This window comes from Gossypium arboreum, chromosome 6 (assembly GCF_025698485.1).
Source record: "Gossypium arboreum isolate Shixiya-1 chromosome 6, ASM2569848v2, whole genome shotgun sequence".
Classification (NCBI taxonomy): domain Eukaryota; kingdom Viridiplantae; phylum Streptophyta; class Magnoliopsida; order Malvales; family Malvaceae; genus Gossypium; species Gossypium arboreum.
Window position 1 is genome coordinate 129,849,853 of NC_069075.1, and position 21,558 is coordinate 129,871,410.

Here is a 21,558-nt window from a genome sequence, read left to right on the forward strand (position 1 = left end):
GGCGTATGTAATTAATACAAAAGAAGTTGAAAAGAAAGTTGAATCAAGGGTTGTGTGTGAATTTGGACGTATTTCGTAAGAATTGCCGAGTTTGCCTCCAATCGTGGAAGTAGAATTTGGTATTGATTTAATAAGGAACACTCCGATCTCGATTGCTCCATATAGAATGGCACTAACAGAGTTGAAAGAATTAAAGTCGCAGCTTGCAAGAGTTGGTGATAAAGGCTTTGTGAGACCGAGTTTTCACCTTGGGGTGCTCCGTGTTATTTGTGAAAAGAAGGATGGTTCTATGAGATTATATGTTGATTATCTAGTTAAACAAGGTGACAATCAAAAACAAGTATTCGTTCGAGAATTGATGATTTGTTTGATCACTAAAAGGAGCGACATGGTTTTCAAAGATTGACTTGAGATCTAGGTATTATCAGCTGCGAGTAAAAGAGTCAGATGTGCCTAAAACTGCTTTTAGAACAAGGTACGATCATTATGAATTTTTAGTTATGTCATTCGGGTTGACAAATGCTCCTCTTGTGTTTATGGATTTAATGAATCGCATATTTCGCCATACTTGGATAGATTTGTTGTGGTGTTTATAGATGATATTTTAATTTATTCAAAAGATGAGACAGAGCATCTTGAGCATTTGAGGATAGTTTTGCAAACTTTGAGAGATAAGCATTTGTATGCTAAGTTTAGTAAAAGTGAATTTTGGCTCCGGAAGTTGGATTTTGGGTCATATTGTTTCGTGATGGTATACGGGTTGATCCTAGTAAAATTTCAGCCATTGTTGATTGAAACCACCGAAAAACGAATCGAAGTTAGAAGTTTCTTGGGGCTAGCTGGGTATTATCAGCGGTTCGTAAATGGATTTTCTATAATTGTTGCTCCTATGACTAGACTACTCGAAAGGATGTTAAATTTGAATGGACGGAAAAATGTCAATGAGTTTCAAGAATTGAAAAGTTATTAATCAAGCACCGGTGTTGATACAACCCGAATCGTAAAGAATTTGTGGTGTATAGTGATGCTTCTCTAAATGGTTTGGGTGTGTACTCATGCAAGAAGGAAAGCTTGAGACGCTTAAAACCTCATGAGAAGAATTATCCTACTCACGATTTGGAATTGGTCGGTGGTATTTGCTTTGAAAATTTGGCGACATTATTTGTATGGTGAAAAGTGCGAGTATATACCGATCACAAAAGTCTTAAATACTTGATGTCACAAAAGACTTGAATTTGAGACAACGAAGATGGTTGGAGTTATTGAAAGATTACGAGCTTGTTATCGATTATCATCCGAAAAGCGAATGTGGTTGCCGATGCTTTAAGCAGAAAGTTGTTGTTTGCTTTGAGAGTTATGAACACTCAGTTGAAAATTTTAGATGACGGTTCGATTCTAGCAGAGTTAAGAGCAAGACTGTGACAGCCCAAAATTGACCCTAGTCGGAAGGTGGTCTCGGGACCACAAAACCGAGGCATAAAAATAATTAAAAATTTATTTTGATGCCTATAATATGTGTGTGCTCATGTATGACATTTTATGATGATTGATTTAGTGTTATAAGGGTGAATTCCACAAGAAAGGACTTAGTAATGAACTTTGAAAGTATGATAGGAAATGTGTGATGACTAATTAAAGCATGCATGCAAAATAATGGACTTGCATGTCAAATTCCCCTTTTATAGGTGGTGGCGGCCATGACAAGGAGGATGGGCTAAACATGTCATGAAACATGTTTTGTTGGTGCATTAGGGTGAAATAATAAACAAAGGTGTATGGGTGATAAAAAATGAAAAAAATGTGTGTGAGTGTGGTAATCCCCCATTGCCGTGAGTTGTAGAGAAGGAAAGAAAAAATTTTGTTCATCCTTTCTTTGAGCCAAAACTAAGGAAGAAGGAGGATTTTTGCTTCATGCTTGGTTTGGAAGAGATCTAGAAGGAGATTTGGCTAAGTTTGCATCAAGATTAAGGTATGTATGAGGTTGTGTTAGGAGTTTCATGCATGTTTTGGTTGCTAACTTGATGTGCATGTTAGCCATGGCTCAAATCTTTGTTAAGCCATGGAAATGGTATTTGGCCAAAGTTGTTATGGTGATAAAGCCATTGCATGCTAAGTGTGAAGCTTGATGATGATGCATGCAATGATGGATTGTCTACTCTTGAGTAAGATTTTGAGCTTTCTTTTGTTTTATCATGATTGAAGTTGAAAAGGAGCATGATTGTCATATTCGGCCATGATGCATGCATGAGCATGGTTCATGCTTCTTGCATGTTAGTTAAAATTTGTGTTTTGGATGGCTATGGACACCTTGAAATTCGCCATGCTCATATATGTATATATATGTTTGCACATGATGTTTTGGTTATGAAGGAAGTGATGAATAAGTTTGTTTAAAGAAGAAGATGTTGAAGAATAATTGTGAAATTGTAAGCACATTGGCCTAGCACACATATGAGTGCTTGATGCTATATTGTAAGTTTTGAGCTACAATATGCAAAGCATTAACTAGTAAAATGCATGCTGTTTTTGTGTGGTATTAAGTGCATAATTGGCCTCAACATGGACAAGTATATTCGGCCTTGGGTAGCCTATTGAAGGCCTTAGCTTTTCCTTGATGCTCGAATAAATTGTATTGAATTGCTTGATGTAGTATAAAATGTGCATGACCATTGTGTATTCAAGCTAAAGGGTGGCCATATGACCATTTAAATTCCTTGTCATATTCGCCATAAGCTAGCACAATGAGGTTTTGATAAATTGAATTTGTTTGAATTAGCTCAAGAGCTAAGAGGGCCACAATTGGACAAGGGAAGGAAAAAGTAATCGAATAGCCGTAAAAGCCGTTCGACAACATCCGAGGTAAGTCCTCAAGAAGTGACCTTACTTGAATTATGTGGAATGAAATATGGATGTATTGATTATTGATTTATGTGTGTATGAGTATTGAATGATACCGGGCTAAGTCCCAAGGCGATTATGTTAGTGATTATAATTGTGTTTGAGCCTTAGTAACGAAAATAAATATGTATGTCCAATGATTATTGATGTATGTGTGCATGAGAAATTGAATGATATCGGGCTAAGCCCCAAGACAATTATGCTGGAAATTATAACCGGGTTAAGACCCAAGGCAATTGTGCTAGTGGCTACATCCGGCTAAGACCAAGGCATTCGTATGAAGTCATTCTATCCGGCTAAGACCAAGGCATTTGTGCAAATCGTGATATCCGGGTTAAGTCCCGTAGGCCTTGGTGTTGGTTACCATAACCGGGCTATGTCCCAAGGCGATTGATCGAGTAGCGACATCCGGTTAAACTCAAGGTATGTGATTTGAAAATTATAAGCTTGCTGGAAAATTTCAGCTAATGCACTTGTGAAATTTCCCAATGACAAGGTAAGTGCGGTGTGTGCTTTATGCGCTAGGAGTAAGAGCGTGTGAATATCCGCTCCTATGATGGAACGAGTTATCGGCCTTAATGAAGCCGTTATTTGTGTATGAACATAAGAGTTGGGATGGTGAAGTAAGTATGATTATGTGAATGTGCATTAATGAAATGATGCATTTAACTATGTGAATGTATTGCTGTAATTAGAGTTGATTATATTCCTTGAGACTTACTAAGCATAAAAATGCTTACTCACCGCTTTGGCTCTCGGTTTTCTAGATTTCGCTCGATAGCAATCGGATTCGGGATCGTTGAAGTCGAAGTCATCCACACTATCAAGCCCCATTTTGGTATAAATTCTTGGTTGAACTTGAAATGGCATGTATAGGACTACCCTTGTTGGTTTAAATATGTTATGATGTATATGTGTACGGCCATGCGAAAATGGCTCGTAATAGTGAAGTATCAACTTAAACTATTTGCGGTTTGTATATATATATATGGTGTCATGATGTGACTATGAATTGGAAATGGGAATGTTGGTCACATGATCAGCCATTGGCATGGTTAAAATGATCATATGTGGACCTATGTAAGGCAAGACTAGTTGGTTCATGGAGACTACAAAATAGGTAAGACCTACCTTAAAAACAGATGCTGCCAGCTGCAGTAACGTGAATGTGAAAAATCACCAAAATTTGTAGGAATGGTATTAAATAGTGAATCAGCTATGTAAATGAACATTGATGAGTCTATTTTCATATGGAAGAAACGAAATGGTCATAGGAGTTACATGTTAAGAGATATTAAAGCTATTGTAAGACAGGGCCAGAACGGTTTCTGGGTTCCCTGTCGCAACTTTAAAATTTACTATAAATTATCCAGAAATAATTAGGAGACATACCTTATATGTACAGATTCCATTTTGAGTCTAGTTTCATTAGATACAAACGGCACCAGCATTAAAGCCCTGTACAGAGAGATATTCAAGTTATACCGCGCGAAGGTCAGAGCAGTCGATCCCTGTAACATGGGTGACTTTAACTAATAAACTGTACCAATTGGCCCGACCAAAAATTCTAGAAATAAATCCATGGATGGATATATGAGTCTAAATTCAGGGAAAATTTACAAAACCAGTTTCTGAGTTTTGACACTCGAGATATGATTTTTAAGGCGACAGTGACGCAGTTTTTCCAGCCTGACTGAAATGTCCAATGGATGGGCAAAACAAGTGAACTTGGCTTGCTAACCCTCGTGTCCGACACCGGCGATGGTCTCGGGTTCGGGTGTTACAATTTTATTGGTATCGAGCCACGGTTTAGTCGATTCTAGGACTACCGTGAGGTGTTTGGGGTCTAGCTATACATGCCATTAAATGATGAATCGATAGTGTGGTGATTTCGACAATTTGACTTTAAGTTTGTTTATAGCAATGGATCCCGATCCCAACCGAGCAATAGCTGATGATGTGGAGAGTGTGGCGCTGCTCCGCAGACAAGGGACAGCGCCGCGGACTCTCAACCTATGGCCAGCAATCCGAATGATGAGGCTAGGCAAGCCTTTTATAGTGTGATGAACGAATGGTTTAATCAATACATTCGAACTAACACTACTGTCCCACAACCTCCATTCCCGACAAATGCAACCCCTGCACCTACAATACCTCCCAGAATCGACCAAATAAGGTCAAGTAAGCCCCAATCGATAGGATTCGAAAACATGGGGCCACTGAATTTAAAGCTACGGATGATGATGATGCCGAACGAGCTGAATTTTGGTTGGACAACACTATCCGGGTGCTCGATGAGCTATCTTGTACACCGATGAGTGCTTAAAGTGTACCATCTCCTTGCTACGTGATTCCACCTACTATTTGTGGAGTACTCGACTGTGGTACCTAGAGAGCAAGTGACTTGGGAATTCTTTCAAACCAAGTTCAAAAAAAAAGTATATCATCGAGATTCATCGACCAAAAGCAAAGGAATTTCTTGATCTTAAGCAAGGTTCTATGTCTACATCGACTATGAACGAAAATTTGTGAGGCTTAGCGATACACGCGAGAATGCATTTCGTCCGAAGCTATTATGTGTAAACGCCGAGGATGGGCTGAATGATGATATAAGGATGTTCGTTGGCATTCTCGAAATACGAGATCGTAGTACTTGTTGAGCGAGCTTGTAAAGTCGAAGAGCTTAGAAAGGAGAAACAAAAAGCTGATGTGGGAACCGGAGAATTCGAAGAGGTCCTCGGAAAGTCTCTTCAACAGCAATCAAGAGATTTCGAGATGATGTGAACCGGTCTAGAGGCGCTTTGGGCTTTTCTAGACGAGGACGCGATCGACCCTGTGACCACACGAGTCACTTCGATCGCCATGGTGGAAATGATCGCCGAGAGAGGCGAGTGTCAACATTGTGGCAAATGGCATTCGGGAGCTGTTGGTTTCGTGATCGCTCCTGCTATAAGTGTGGATCGGCCGACCACTTTAGGAAGGATTGCCCGAGGATGCTTGAGCAGAATGTGAGTCGAGTGGAAACTCGGGTGCTACCATCGCCGAGGTAGGCCACCTAGAAATATGGGCAATGTCGATGGCGGTCGAGAGGATCTAGAGATGCTACCATCGATCCGAGGCTCGTGCTCTGCGAGGACTTATGCCATACGCGCACGCGAGGATGCCGCCTCTCCGGATGTCATTACGGTGCTTTCACTCTTTTCAATACTAATGTGATTGCTTTGATTGACCCCGGTTCTACTCAATCTTATATATGTGAAACCTTAGCATCCAAAGAAGACTTTGCCTATTGAGCCCATCGAGTTTGTAATTGGTGTCAAACCCTTGGGTCATTACGTGCTTGTCAACAATGTGTGCAAGAAAAGTCCCTTAGTGTTCCGAGGTTCTTGTTTCCGGCGGACTTGATGCTTTTGCCGTTCGATGAATTCGACGTTATTCTTGGTTTGAATGGGTTGACCATGCACGATCGCGGTCGTAAATTGTAAAAGCAAGACTATCGATTTGAGGTGCGCGAATAACGAGATAATTCAAAGTTAAGTCTACGGACTTAAAGGGTTGCCACCGTAATATCAGCAATGTTGGCCCGAAAATATGTAAGAAAAGAGTGCGAAGCGTACCTTGCGACGTGCTCGATGACAAGGAATCGAAAAGAAACCCGAATCTGCGCTGCGTGGTTTGTGAATACCGGATGTTTTCACAAGAATTGCCGGGTTTACCACTTGTTCGGAAATAGAATTTGGCATCGAATTGGTACCTGGTACCACTCCAATTTCGATAGCTCCGTATCGTATGGCACCAACGGAATTAAAGGAGTTGGAAGCTCAGTTGCAAGAATTGGTGGATAGAGGTTTTGCTCGCCCGAGTTTTTCGCCTTGGGGTGCGCCAGTGTTGTTCGTGAAAAGAAGGATGGAACCATGCGGGCTGTGCATCGATTATCGTCAGCTTAATAAAGCGATAATAAAGAACAAATATCCGTTGCCACGTATCGATGACTTGTTCGATCAACTAAAGGGAGCCTCAGTGTTCTCGAAAATAGATTTGAGATCGGGCTATTATCAATTGCGAATCCGAGATTCGGACGTACCCAAGACTGCCTTCAGAACGAGATATGGTCACTATGAGTTCCTAGTGATGCCGTTTGGGCTCACTAATGCCCCTGCGGTATTTATGGATTTAATGAATCGGATCTTTAGACCATATTTGGATCGATTCGTAGTCGTGTTCATTGATGACATCTTGGTCTATTCAAGAAATGAGACCGAACATGTTGAACACCTGCGGTTAGTGCTGCAAATTTTACGGGATAAGCAATTATATGCTAAGTTCAGCAAGTGTGAGTTTCGGTTAGAGAGGTTAGCTTCTTGGGTCATGTGGTATTCAGACGGTATTCGAGTCTAACCGAATAAAATTTCAGCCATACTTAATTGGAAGCCTCAGAAATATTAACGAGGTTCGAGCTTTTTGGGGCTTGCTTAGTTATTACCGACGATTTGTAAAGGCTTCTCAACGATAGCCACGCCGATGACGGCTTACTCCAAAAGGATGTTAAGTTCGAATGGACGGAGAAATGCCAAAAAGTTTCGATCAATGAAAACTTATTTGATGAAGCCCCAATTCTAGTGCAACCCGAGTCCAAGAAAGAGCTTGTCATCTATAGCGACGCCTCTCTACTTGGGTTAGGTTGCGTATTAATGCAAGAAGGTCGAGTTGTGGCCTGCGCGTCGAGGCAATTAAAGCCACATGAGAAAAATTATCCGACTCATGATCTCGAATTGGCCGCCATCGTATTCGCTTTAAAGATTTGGTGACATTACTTATTTGGTGAAAGGTGCCATGTATACTCGGATCACAAAAGTCTCAAATATTTGATGATCCAAAGAGACTTAAATCTGCGACAAAGACGTTGGCTCGAGCATGTTAAAGGATTACGAGCTGGTCATTGACTATCACCCGGGAAAGGCGAATGTGGTTGCGGATGCCTTGAGTCGTAAATCATTATTCGCTTTACGAGCGATGAACGTGCACTTGTCTGTTCGATCCGATAGTGTGTTAGTAGCTGAATTGAAAGCCAAACCACTATTGATACATCAAATTCGAGAAGCTCAGAAAGTCGACGACGAGTTGGCTGCAAAACGGGCTGAGTGTGTTCCGAACAAGGATTCAGAGTTTCAAATCGATGATGACGATTGTTTGAGGTTCAAAAGTCGTCTGTGTGTTCCAAAGAATTCGGAACTCATTTCGATAATTCTGAATGAAGCCCATTGTAGCCGAATGGCAATCCACCCGGAGTACGAAGATGTACAATGATTTGAAACGTCGGTTTTGGTGGCATGGTATGAAGTGAGACATCTCCGACTTTGTTTGAGATGTTTAATATGTCAACAAGTGAAAGCGGAACATCGGTGCCTTCGTGGATTACTTCACCAATCACGATACCCGAGTGGAAATGGGATCGAGTCACAATGGACTTTGTATCCGGACCGCCATTGTCGCAAGTAAGAAGGATGCGGTTTGGGTCGTGGTAGATCGATTGACTAAGTCGGCCCACTTTGTCCCGTCGACGCACGGATTTTTCAATTGACAAATTAGCTGAATTGTACGTTTCTCGATTGTGAGATTACACGGGTGCCTATTTCCATCGTGTCGGATAGAGATCCGAGATTTACCTCGCGATTTTGGAAAAAGTTGCAAGAAGCTTTGGGTACCAAGTTGCATTTCAAAGACCGCCTTTCACCCCAAACCGATGGTCAATCCGGCGGATAATTCAGATACTTGAGGATATGTTAAGATGTTGCGTCCTCGAGTTTAGTGGTTTATGGGAGCGGTATTTGCCGTTGATTGAATTCGCTTACAACAACGACTTTCAATCAAGTATTAAGATGGCACCCTACGAGGCCTTGTACGGTCGTAAATGCCGTACACCATTGTTTTGGACTGAGCTCGGTGAAAGCAAGATTTTCGGGGTGGATTTGATTAGGGATGCTGAACAGAAAGTGAAAGTAATCCGTGAAAGTCTGAAGATAGCCTCCGATCGTTAGAAGTCGTACGCGGACCTGAAGCGTAAGGATATCGAGTATCAGGTGGGTGATAAAGTGTTTCTCAAGGTATCGCCTTGGAAAAAGATACTCAGATTCGGCCGTAAGGGCAAGTTGAGCCCGAGGTTCGTTGGGCCATATGAGATATCCGAGCGAGTCGATCCAGTGGCATATCGTTTGATTTTGCCCCCTGAACTCGAAAAGGTTCACGATGTCTTTCACGTTTCGATGCTTTGACGCTATAGATCCGATCCATCGCACGTGATTAGTCCATCAGAAATTGAAATTCAAGCTAATATGAGTTATGAGGAAGAACCGATTCGTATCCTATCACGAGAAGTGAAAGAGTTGTGAAACAAGCGGGTTCCGCTAGTAAAAGTGTTATGGCTCAAGCACGGATAGAAGAAGCTACTTGGGAGACCGAGAACTCTATGAAAGAGCGATATCCAAACCTATTTACGAGAAGATTTTCGGGACGAAAATTTCTTAAGTGGGGAGAGTTGTGACAGCCCAAAATTGACCCTATTAGGAAGGTGGTCTCGGGACCACAAAACCGAGGCATAAAAATAATTAAAATTTATTTTGATGCCTATAATATGTGTGTGCTCATGTATGACATTTTATGATGATTGATTTAGTGTTATAAGGGTGAATTCCACAAGAAAGGACTTAGTAATGAACTTTGAAAGTATGATAGGAAATGTGTGATGACTAATTAAAGCATGCATGCAAAATAATGGACTTGCATGTCAAATTCCCCTTTTATAGGTGGTGGCGCCATGACAAGGAGGATGGGCTAAACATGTCATGAAACATGTTTTGTTGGTGCATTAGGGTGAAATAATAAACAAAGGTGTATGGGTGATAAAAAATGAAAAAAATGTGTGTGAGTGTGGTAATCCCCCATTGCCGTGAGTTGTAGAGAAGGAAAGAAAAAATTTTGTTCATCCTTTCTTTGAGCCAAAACTAAGGAAGAAGGAGGATTTTTGCTTCATGCTTGGTTTGGAAGAGATCTAGAAGGAGATTTGGCTAAGTTTGCATCAAGATTAAGGTATGTATGAGGTTGTGTTAGGAGTTTCATGCATGTTTTGGTTGCTAACTTGATGTGCATGTTAGCCATGGCTCAAATCTTTGTTAAGCCATGGAAATGGTATTTGGCCAAAGTTGTTATGGTGATAAAGCCATTGCATGCTAAGTGTGAAGCTTGATGATGATGCATGCAATGATGGATTGTCTACTCTTGAGTAAGATTTTGAGCTTTCTTTTGTTTTATCATGATTGAAGTTGAAAAGGAGCATGATTGTCATATTCGCCATGATGCATGCATGAGCATGGTTCATGCTTCTTGCATGTTAGTTAAAATTTGTGTTTTGGATGGCTATGGACACCTTGAAATTTGCCATGCTCATATATGTATATATATGTTTGCACATGATGTTTTGGTTATGAAGGAAGTGATGAATAAGTTTGTTTAAAGAAGAAGATGTTGAAGAATAATTGTGAAATTGTAAGCACATTTCGGCCTAGCACACATATGAGTGCTTGATGCTATATTGTAAGTTTTGAGCTACAATATGCAAAGCATTAACTAGTAAAATGCATGCTGTTTTGTGTGGTATTAAGTGCATAATTGGCCTCAACATGGACAAGTATATTTGGCCTTGGGTAGCCTATTGAAGGCCTTAGCTTTTCCTTGATGCTCGAATAAATTGTATTGAATTGCTTGATGTAGTATAAAATGTGCATGACCATTGTGTATTCAAGCTAAAGGGTGGCCATATGACCATTTAAATTCCTTGTCATATTCGCCATAAGCTAGCACAATGAGGTTTTGATAAATTGAATTTGTTTGAATTAGCTCAAGAGCTAAGAGGGCCACAATTGGACAAGGGAAGGAAAAGTAATCGAATAGCCGTAAAAGCCGTTCGACAACATCCGAGGTAAGTCCTCAAGAAGTGACCTTACTTGAATTATGTGGAATGAAATATGGATGTATTGATTATTGATTTATGTGTATGAGTATTCGAATGATACCCGGCTAAGTCCCAAGGCGATTATGTTAGTGATTATAATTGTGTTTGAGCCTTAGTAACGAAAATAAATATGTATGTCCAATGATTATTGATGTATGTGTGCATGAGAAATTGAATGATATCCGGGCTAAGCCTCAAGACAATTATGCTGGAAATTATAACCGGTTAAGACCCAAGGCAATTGTGCTAGTGGCTACATCCGGCTAAGACCAAGGCATTCGCGAAGTCATTCTATCCGGCTAAGACCAAGGCATTTGTGCAAATCGTGATATCCGGGTTAAGTCCCGTGAGGCCTTGGTGCGGGTTACCATAACCGGGCTATGTCCCAAGGCGATTGATCGAGTAGCGACATCCGTTAAACTCAAGGTATGTGATTTGAAAATTATAAGCTTGCTGGAAAATTTCAGCTAATGCACTTGTGAAATTTCCCAATGACAAGGTAAGTGCGGTGTGTGCTTTGCGCTAGGAGTAAGAGCGTGTGAATATCCGCTCCTATGATGGAACGAGTTATCGGCCTTAATGAAGCCGTTATTTGTGTATGAACATAAGAGTTGGGATGGTGAAGTAAGTATGATTATGTGAATGTGCATTAATGAAATGATGCATTTAACTATGTGAATGTATTGCTGTAATTAGAGTTGATTATATTCCTTGAGACTTACTAAGCATAAAATGCTTACTCACCGCTTTGGCTCTCGTTTTCTAGATTTCGCTCGATAGCAATCGGATTCGGGATCGTTGAAGTCAAGTCATCCACACTATCAAGCCCCCATTTTGGTATAAATTCTTGGTTGAACTTGAAATGGCATGTATAGGACTACCCTTGTTGGTTTAAATATGTTATGATGTATATGTGTACGGCCATGCGAAAATGGCTCGTAATAGTGAAGTATCAACTTAAACTATTTGCGGTTTGTATATATATATATGGTGTCATGATGTGACTATGAATTGGAAATGGGAATGTTGGTCACATGATCAGCCATTGGCATGGTTAAAATGATCATATGTGGACCTATGTAAGGCAAGACTAGTTGGTTCATGGAGACTACAAAATAGGTAAGACCTACCTTAAAACAGATGCTGCCAGCTGCAGTAACGTGAATGTGAAAAATCACCAAAATTTGTAGGAATGGTATTAAATAGTGAATCAGCTATGTAAATGAACATTGATGAGTCTATTTTCATATGGAAGAAACGAAATGGTCATAGGAGTTACATGTTAAGAGATATTAAAGCTATTGTAAGACAGGGCCAGAACAGTTTCTGGGTTCCCTGTCGCAACTTTAAAAAATTACTATAAATTATCCAGAAATAATTAGGAGACATACCTTATATGTACAGATTCCATTTTGAGTCTAGTTTCATTAGATACAAACGGCACCAGCATTAAAGCCCTGTACAGAGAGATATTCAAGTTATACCGCGCGAAGGTCAGAGCAGTCGATCCCTGTAACATGGGTGACTTTAACTAATAAACTGTACCAATTGGCGCGACCAAAAATTCTAGAAATAAATCCATGGATGGATATATGAGTCTAAATTCAGGGAAAATTTACGAAACCAGTTTCCGAGTTTTGAAACTCGAGATATGATTTTTAAGGCGACAGTGACGCAGTTTTTCCAGCCTGACTGGAAATGTCCAATGGATGGGCAAAACAAGTGAACTTGGCTTGCTAACCCCTCGTGTCCGACACCGGCGATGGTCTCGGGTTCGGGGTGTTACAAAGATCGATGTTTTTACAAGAGATTTCTAAAGCTCAAAAAAATGATCAAGATTTGCTAGCCAAAAGAGAATTAAGGTGAAGTCGTCACGGATCGATTTCAGAATCGGTTCTGATGGTTGTTTGATGTTTAAAAATCAGATTTGTGTACCGAAAAATGATGAGTTGATTCAAAAGATTTTGCATGAAGCACATAATGGTTGTTTAGCGGTTCATCCGGGCAGTACGAAGATGTATAATGACTTGAAGAAAATGTACTGGTGGAGTGGAATGAAAAGAGATATTTCCGAGTTTGTATCAAAGTGCTTAGTTTGCCAACAAGTGAAAGCTGAACACCAAGTACCTTCGGGATTACTCCAGCCTATTATGGTTCCTGAATGGAAATGGGATCGGATTACTATGGATTTTATATCAGGGTTGCCGTTAACTCCAGGGAAGAAAAATGCCATCTGGGCAATAGTTGACAGACTGACTAAATCGGCTCATTTTATTCCTATGCGCATGATTATTCTCTTAATAAGTTGGCTGAATTGTATATCCGAGAGATTGTTAGACTTCATGGGATACCTTTGTCAATCATTTCAGATAGAGATCCGAGGTTTACCTCAAGGTTTTGGCAAAAGTTGCAAGAAGCATTAGGTACAAAGTTAAATTTCAGCACTGCCTTTCATCCACAAATTGATGGACAATCAGAGAGAGTAATTCAGATTCTTGAAGACATGCTCAGATGTTGTGTATTGGAATTTCAAGGTAGTTGGGAAAAGTATTTACCATTAGTAGAATTTGCTTATAATAATAGTTATCAGACAAGTTTGAAGATGGCACCTAAAGAAGCATTATATGGTCGTAAATTTCGGACGCCATTGTATTGGACTGAACTCAAGGAAAATCAGATTTATGGAGTTGATTTAATAAAAGAAACCGAAGAAAAGGTGAAAGTGATTCGATATTGTTTGAAAGCTGCTTCAGATAGACAGAAATCTTATGCGGATTTGAAACGAAAGGAAATGGAGTTTCAAGTAGGTGATAAGGTATTTTTAAAGTGTCTCCATGGAAGAAAGTCCTTAGATTTGGACGAAAGGGCAAGATAAGTCCGCGTTTTATTAGACCGTATGAAATAATTGAAAAAGTTGGACCGGTAGCATATCGGCTAGCGTTACCACCCGAATTAGAGAAGATTCATGATGTGTTTCATGTATCTATGTTACGTCGGTATCGTTCGGATCCTTCACATATAATTTCACAAGCGAAATTGAACTATGAACGGATATGACTTATGAAGAAGAACCGATTAAGATTTTAGCTCGAGAAGTCAAACAACTAAGAAATAAAAGTGTTGCACTTGTAAAAGTGTTGTGGCAAAAGCATGGGGTAGAAGAGACTACATGGGAACCTAAAGAAACTATGAGAAACCAATACCCACACCTGTTTACCGGTAAGATTTTCGAGGACGAAAATCCTTAAAAGGGGGGAGAGTTGTAATATCCTAAATTAGGGCTTAATCGGAATAGTGGTTTCATGACCACAAATCCGAGATAGAAATAATTATTTTACAATTATTTTGATGTTTATGATATGATTGCATGATTGTGTGAAAATTTCGTGATGAAATTCTATGCCTAAAGTGCTTAAATTGAAAGTAGGGACTAAATCGAATAAGTTGCAAAACTTGCATTCTAGAAGTTTTTAGTATGAAATTGTTTTGGAATATTAATGAGGAGGTCTTAAATAGCAATTTTACCAATTTTAAGTTCATGGACAAATTAGGACATGGAAGGAATTTTTGGAAAGTTTAGTAGTAAGGGTATTTTGGTCATTTAGTTATTAAAATGAATTAAAAACAAAATTAAAAGCCAATTTTTGTCCATCTTCTTCATTACGCCGAAATTTCAAGGGTTCTCAATAGCTAGGGTTTGTTTCAAGCTTCCAAGCTCCATAGTAAGTGATTCCAAGCCTCGTTTTTAATGTTCTTTACGTTTTTGGAATCCCGGAAGCTCGATTAAGCTTATGCTAGCAATAATTCAACCTAGGGTTTATATTTGGAAAAATACCCATGGGTGAAATTTGTGTATTTTGATGTTTTATGATAGAATATGGGGTTTTAAATTATGTTAGACAACTTGTGCTACTCGATTTTTAGTGAAAACGAGTAAAAGGGCTTAATCGGTAAAAATACCTAATAGTCACAAGTATATGTTAGAGAGAGAATTTGATGTTGCCATAGAAGGGAAAAGTGATCAGCATGTTATAAAACATAAGAATAAGGAATAAAGTTTAATTCTCGAGCCTAGGGCAAAAGTGTAATTATGCAAAAGTTTAGGGCAAAAGTGTAATTTTTTAAAGTTCAGTATTAAATGCTGTTTTGATAAATGTATGTATTAAATAAGATTAATCTGGTATTATAGATCAAGAAAAACGAGATTCAAGTCGTGATCGAGGAAAAGAAAAGATTGTGGACTAAATTGCAAAATCTTTATATTTTGGTACCAAGGTAAGTTCATGTGTAAATAATGTAGCATAAATGTTATTTTAAGTTATTAATGTTAATTATATGATATGCTGATTTTTAATCGTGAAATATTATGCTTTGTGGTTAATGTTAAGTAATATGCAAATTATGTTTACTACTTGATAAATATGAATCACTACCGAGTATATGCCCGATATTCCATGGAAGACGGCAAATGTGAGATCGAGGAAAAAGCCCGTTTGAACCTTAGGAATAGATTAGGATACAAGTGACATGTCACTAGGATGGTTGAGCATCCGAACTCGTTGAGTTGAGTCCGAGTTCATTTATGGATGCGAACGCCCAAGCTCGTTGAGTTGAGTCCGAGTTCACTTAGGCGGTTACATGATTTCTTGATTACATATGTGGCACTTATGTGCAAATTATCCACGATCCGAGTTATATTCCGATGTGTTCAACGGGTGAAATTTCTAGTTTAATGGAAGAGCACTTAAGATATAAGTGACGTTTTGGGTAAGTGTTGTGAAATGGACACTTTGGACGGTATGTTCTTAAACCTCGGGTTGAAAATAGATACAACAATGATAAGGTGGTAAGATGATGAATGATGTTTAAAGATGTGATATATGTTTTGGTGGTACCATGCTAAAGTTGTTTGGTATATTTGTATTGTTATGTTACTTGTTATTTACATATGAACTTACTAAGCATTTATGCTTACTCCTTCCTTTTCATTCACGTAGTTTTGAACAATGGCTCGGAAATCGGGACAGTCGAAAGTTCGATCACACTATCCAAAGGACTTTTATCTTGGTAAATGGCTTGTACAACTACTTAAGTATGGCATGTATAGCAATATACCTATTTTGTGTAAATAATTTTATGATATGGCCATGTTTGGTTGAGAAAATGTTTGATATTGATAAGTCATGGTGATGGCTAATTTAGATCATGTTTGATATCATGGGAGTTTAATAGGTTATCTAGTTCATAAAAATTCATGGAAAGATGAAACTTGCCTTAAAAGAATATTTCTGCAGCAATGACATGAATTTGAAAAATCACTAAAAATAGTATAAATAGAACTAAATGATGAATAAGTTATGAAATTGAAGCTTAATGAGTCTATTTTCATATGGATTGAACAAAAAGGAATATAAATTATATTTTATGAGATATTTAAACTTTTACGAAACAGGGCGAGTGATTTCTGGATCCCTGTTCGACTTTAAAATTCATAATAAATTTTACTAAAATAATTATAAGTTTTATTTATATTTACAAATTCTTTATTGAGTCTAGTTTTAATAGAAACAAACCTCATAGTCATTGAAATTTTGTATAGAGATATATCTGATTCGTAATACAGAGGTCGAGTTGTCGAACCCTGAAATAGGGATACTTTAATTAATAAACTGTACTAATTGGCCCAATAAAAAAATTCTAGAAAAAATTAGTATATAGATATATGAGTCTAGATTCAGGAAAATTTACGGATCTTGATTTTGAGTTTCAGTAACTCGAGATATGATTTTTCTTGTAACTGTGACGCGAGTAGCTAGAAAGCTGTGAATGTAGAAACAAATGATTTGAAGTTCTTAAATTGATAAATTATGTTCGGTAACCCCTCAAGCTCGACTCCGGTGATGGTCTCGGGCGTGGGGGCGTTACAACATATCAATAAAAATCATAAATTAATCAAAATTCATTCTAATAATGATATGAGAAGATTATTTGAGAACAAGACAAAATTCAGGGATTTTCCTGATAATGAAATAAATAACTCCCCACACTTAAGATGTACATTGTCCTCAATGTACAAAGTTAGATATATTTAAATTATAGATATAAGATCAAAAGATAGGGAGAGAAGTGCAACTTCCTGAATGATGGATGGAATCCTTGATTTGAAGTTATGGAGGATAATCAGCCAAGGCAATGATGAGATTGGAGGAGGATACTCCGGTGGTGGTAGAGGTTGGGTTCCACAACCACAATGTTCAGGGAAGAGGTTATCGTGGTGGTCGGGCAAGACATGGCAGTCGTGAAGAACCTTTTCCCATGCAGTTTCAAGTTCCTAAGTAATTGTGAGCTTTGGAGCTCTTTATAACTGTGATAGAATCAGGAACTTTTTAGGAAATATAAAGAAGCATAATTACTCGAAAAGAAATAGCTGAAAGCATAAATTGTTCAATATAAATTATAAAACCTAAGGATGAAATAAAAATAAAATTAAAAAAGAATAAAATAAAAAGTAGTTTTAAAATGATAGAAGTAAAAACATAAAAATAATAAAAAGTCTTTAAGCATCGCCATCGCCAGATGGTTCGCGAGGTGGTGGTGTCGATAAGATGTGAAGGTGCTGACAAATCTAATGTAGAGTAGCATCAATGTGATCAAAGCACTGAAAACGCTACTGCTCAAATCGAGTGAGGCACTTAGAGATGCCAGAGTATGAAGCCGCCGCATGAACTTGACGATGGGTGGGTGGTGGCTGAGATGGTGGGTCCTCGTGTCGTGGAGTGACATATTCAGTAATATCCTCGGGGTCCTCCTACTCGGATGACTAGACGAGGCGGTACTAGGGAGGATCAACTCCATGTTATTGCTCTATCATCTTCATGTGTAGCATACTTGAGATGCCCTGTGGGGACATCTGACCGATGAGAGTGAGGAAGGATGCTTGCGCCGCCGTGTTGAGGAGCTCAAAGTGTCGTGCAAGGCAAGTCACATAAGGGCCAATGGAGGTGAACCCGTTCCTATGCCGCTCCTTTTGATGGCGTATGGCGAAGGCAATAAAATAGGTAAGTTTGAAGACGTGGCCGTTTTCCATGCTTTACAAAAAATAAACGTCATGAGTGTTGACGACATCGGTGCTTTCTTTCCATCCTGTCAGAGTGTGGGCTGGCGTGTAAGTACCGCAAGGATGGGGCGAGGGTTGATGCCTTAGAGCGGCTAGGATCATAGGTGGCCGAGTCAGGGACTAAAGCACTCCAACACTTCAAAAGAGAATAGTGGATATGGCGATCGAGGGTGTCGAGTTTGTTGTCGTCCATGAAATCCTCCGTGTATAGTCCCAGTGCGATTCCAAACTTAAGTACGAGCAACTGGTGAACCAAACCACCGAGGCTGAACTGGACCATTCCTGGATCATCAAACTTTGTCATAATGGTTTGGAAGTGAAAGGTCGAATAGAGTTCCAGTGTAAGCTCGAGGTACATAGGCTCGATGATCCCAAAGAAGAGCTCTCATGGATCAGTCGATAGAAGGGGTCTAACCGCGTCAGCCAATTAGACTTGTTCAAGTACAGCCCAGTCAATCCAGCAGCCCACACTTAAGGGTTGGGCCCGAAGTATCTGAAAGAGTTCTTCCTGGGGTCCCAAGGGAAACTAAATAAATTGGTGCCTGATCTCCGCGGTAGGACCCGAGGATGACGCTGCTTCTTTCCTTTTCTTTAAAGCGGGGACAGCAGTTTTCTAACTATGATTTGACATGATATGCAAGAGCTTGGTAGAGGGAGGAGCTTGGGTCGTCGATGGTGGTGTTGTGGTCTGAGCACAGGTGATAAACCGTAATTTATACATATTTTTACCCCATGTTTAACGTATTTTATGGATGATTTCCTATTAAAATTGGTGAATTCGATGCTCCTAATGCTTTAATTTCATGTTTTATACTTAGGAGAGCATAAAAGAGAGAAAGGAATGAGAAACAGGCCAAAATCGGAGAAAATAGGCCAAAGTACGAAATCAACACGGCCTGGACCTCCTCACTTGGGCAGACCACACGGTCGTGTCAATTTGGTAAGCTCGTGCACGGGCTGAAGGAATCGCACACGGGCGTGTCCCTGCAGAGCCCAAGTTGAGTCCAATTTAAAAAAGGCTAATTTTGAGGGCTCTTAGGCATTCCAAAGCCTATAAATACACCCTAGAGGAGGAAGAAAAAGGGGACACAGAATAGGGAGTAAGAAATTGCTCTAAGGAAGCCGATTGATCGATCTTAGAAGCTGAATTCACCATCAAGACTGAAGATCTCTCCTCAATTTCCCCTTCAGGAGTTTTGGGTTTTCTTTATGTTTTTGTATTCGTTATTATTCTGAGATGTTTTCCTTTTTAGTTATGAACTAAATCCCCTAAAAACCGAAGGGGAATGAAACTTAAGACGAATCTTGTTATTATTTTCTAAATTGTATGATAAATATTTAACTTGTTCTTAATTATGTGTTCTTAATTCTTGTTTTGATATCCTAGAATACTGATTCAAGATAAGTTCTTATTCAGAGGAGAAATAGACCCTGTCTAAGAGTACATTTGTCATAATTAAGTGGCATTGTTTGCACGCCTAGACATAGGGTGACAAGATTTTGTTGAATTAGGGTGAAACCTAATAAGGGGATCCATAGATCGAGTTAATGCAACCTTAGGGTGTTAATTAGAGAAAGGTCTCAATTTTTCAATTTAGGGATTAGATGTTATTAGTCTTGAATAGGGATAATAACATAACTTAGGGATCTCTACGGAACAAGTTAAATGAATAAATCGTCCGATTCAGAGCCAAAATAACAAGTATAGTCTAGGTGGATTTTTCCTTAGGTATTGTCTTAATTCAATCGATTTTCCCAAAAGCAATTCCCCAATTCCATTCTCTGTGAATTCTTAGTTTGGAGAATTAGTTAGTTAAAACAAAAACCTCTTTATTCTTAGGCTAGATAATAAAAAGACAGTCATTACTAGTACTTTTAGTTCCCTTGGGTTCGACAATCCGGTCTTGCTAAAACTATACTATTATTTGATAGTTACACTTGCCTACATCATGATAATAGTTAGTTTCAAGAACGATTAATTATAAATATTTAAAACCTATCGCGAAATCAAGCGATCAAGTTTATGGCGCCGTTGTCGGGGAACTAAAATATTAGGAACACTCAATTTTTATTACTTTAGCCATTTATTTTTCTAGCAATTTAATTTAATTTAGTTACTTATTTTTTCCTTCTCTTGGAAGGTTTTTATAGTTTATGGCTAGAAGAAACCGGTCAGGACCACTACTTTTTGACGAAGAAATCGATCACACAGTTCGCAGAAAGAAAAGAGAAATAAGGCGAAGCTTAAGATACACAGAGAATGATACTCAACCCCAACCGCAGTGATGGCTGAAAACCAAGACAACCAGCTACCTTCTGCAATTACAGTTAATCAAAATCCTACTCCACGCACTATGTATGATTATGCTAAACCTTATTTAACAGGAACTGAATCAAGCATAGTTAGACCTGTTGTAGCTGCAAATACTTTTGAACTAAAACCTAACACTATTCAAATGATACAGCAATTTGTTCAATTTGATGGTTTGCAGGATGAGGATCTCAACGCTCATTTAGCCAACTTCTTAGAACTATGCAATACATTTAAAATTAATGGTGTTTCTGATGATGCCATTCGTCTTCGGTTATTCCCTTTTTCGTTGAGGAACAAAGCTAAATAGTGGTTGAACTCATTACCACAAGGATCAATCACTACTTGGGAACAAATGACCAAAAAAATTTTTATTAAAATATTTTTCGCTGGCTATAATGGCTAAATTAAGTAATGATATCTCTTCGTTTGTGCAGATGGACTTAGAAACTCTTTACGATGCATGGGAGAAATACAAGGACCTCTTGAGAAGGTGTCCTCACCATGGGTTACCGCTTTGGCTTCAGGTTCAAACATTCCATAATGGCCTAAATCCTTCGACTCGGCAAATGGTTGACGCAGCTGCTGGCAGAACTGTAATACCCCGTACCCGAGTCCGTTACCGGAGTCGAACACAAGGTGCACACAACTCGACTTAATCATTTTCACAGTCCATTTAAAATTTTCCAGACAAGCTGGTTACTGCATCATTGTCGCCTTAAAAATCATATCTTGAGTTTCAAAGCTCAAAAATCAGTTTCGTAATTTTTCCCTGAAATTAGACTCATATTTCCATCTACAAAATTTTTTCTAGAATTTTTGGTCCGGCCAATTAGTACAGTTTATTAGTTAAAGTCTCCCATGTTACAGGGATCGATTACACTGACCTTCGTGCGTTACAACCTGAATATCTCTCTGTACAGGGCTTCAATACTGATGTCGTTTGTTTCTATATAAACTAGACTCAAAGAGGAATCTATGAATATATGGCATGACTCCTAATTATCTCTGGTTAATTTACAATGAATTTTCAAAGTCGGAACAGGGAATCCAGAAACCGTTCTGGCCCTGTTTCACAAGATCTTTAATATCTCTTAACATATAACTCATATGACCGTTTCGTTTCTTCCATATGAAAGTAGATTCATCAAGGTTCATTCAAATAATTTATTAACTATTTAATTCCGTCCCTACAAATTTTAGTGATTTTTCAAATCCACACCA

At 38.9% G+C, this 21,558-nt stretch overlaps 1 non-coding gene across 1 annotated transcript; it reads right to left on the bottom strand.

Moving 5' to 3' along the window:
• Window positions 1-20,738: 20,738 nt before the first annotated feature.
• Window positions 20,739-20,845, bottom strand: LOC128294945 (small nucleolar RNA R71). Its single transcript, XR_008285252.1, has one exon. It is a non-coding gene; the product is annotated as a small nucleolar RNA R71 (small nucleolar RNA).
• Between the last annotated feature and the right edge of the window lie 713 nt (window positions 20,846-21,558).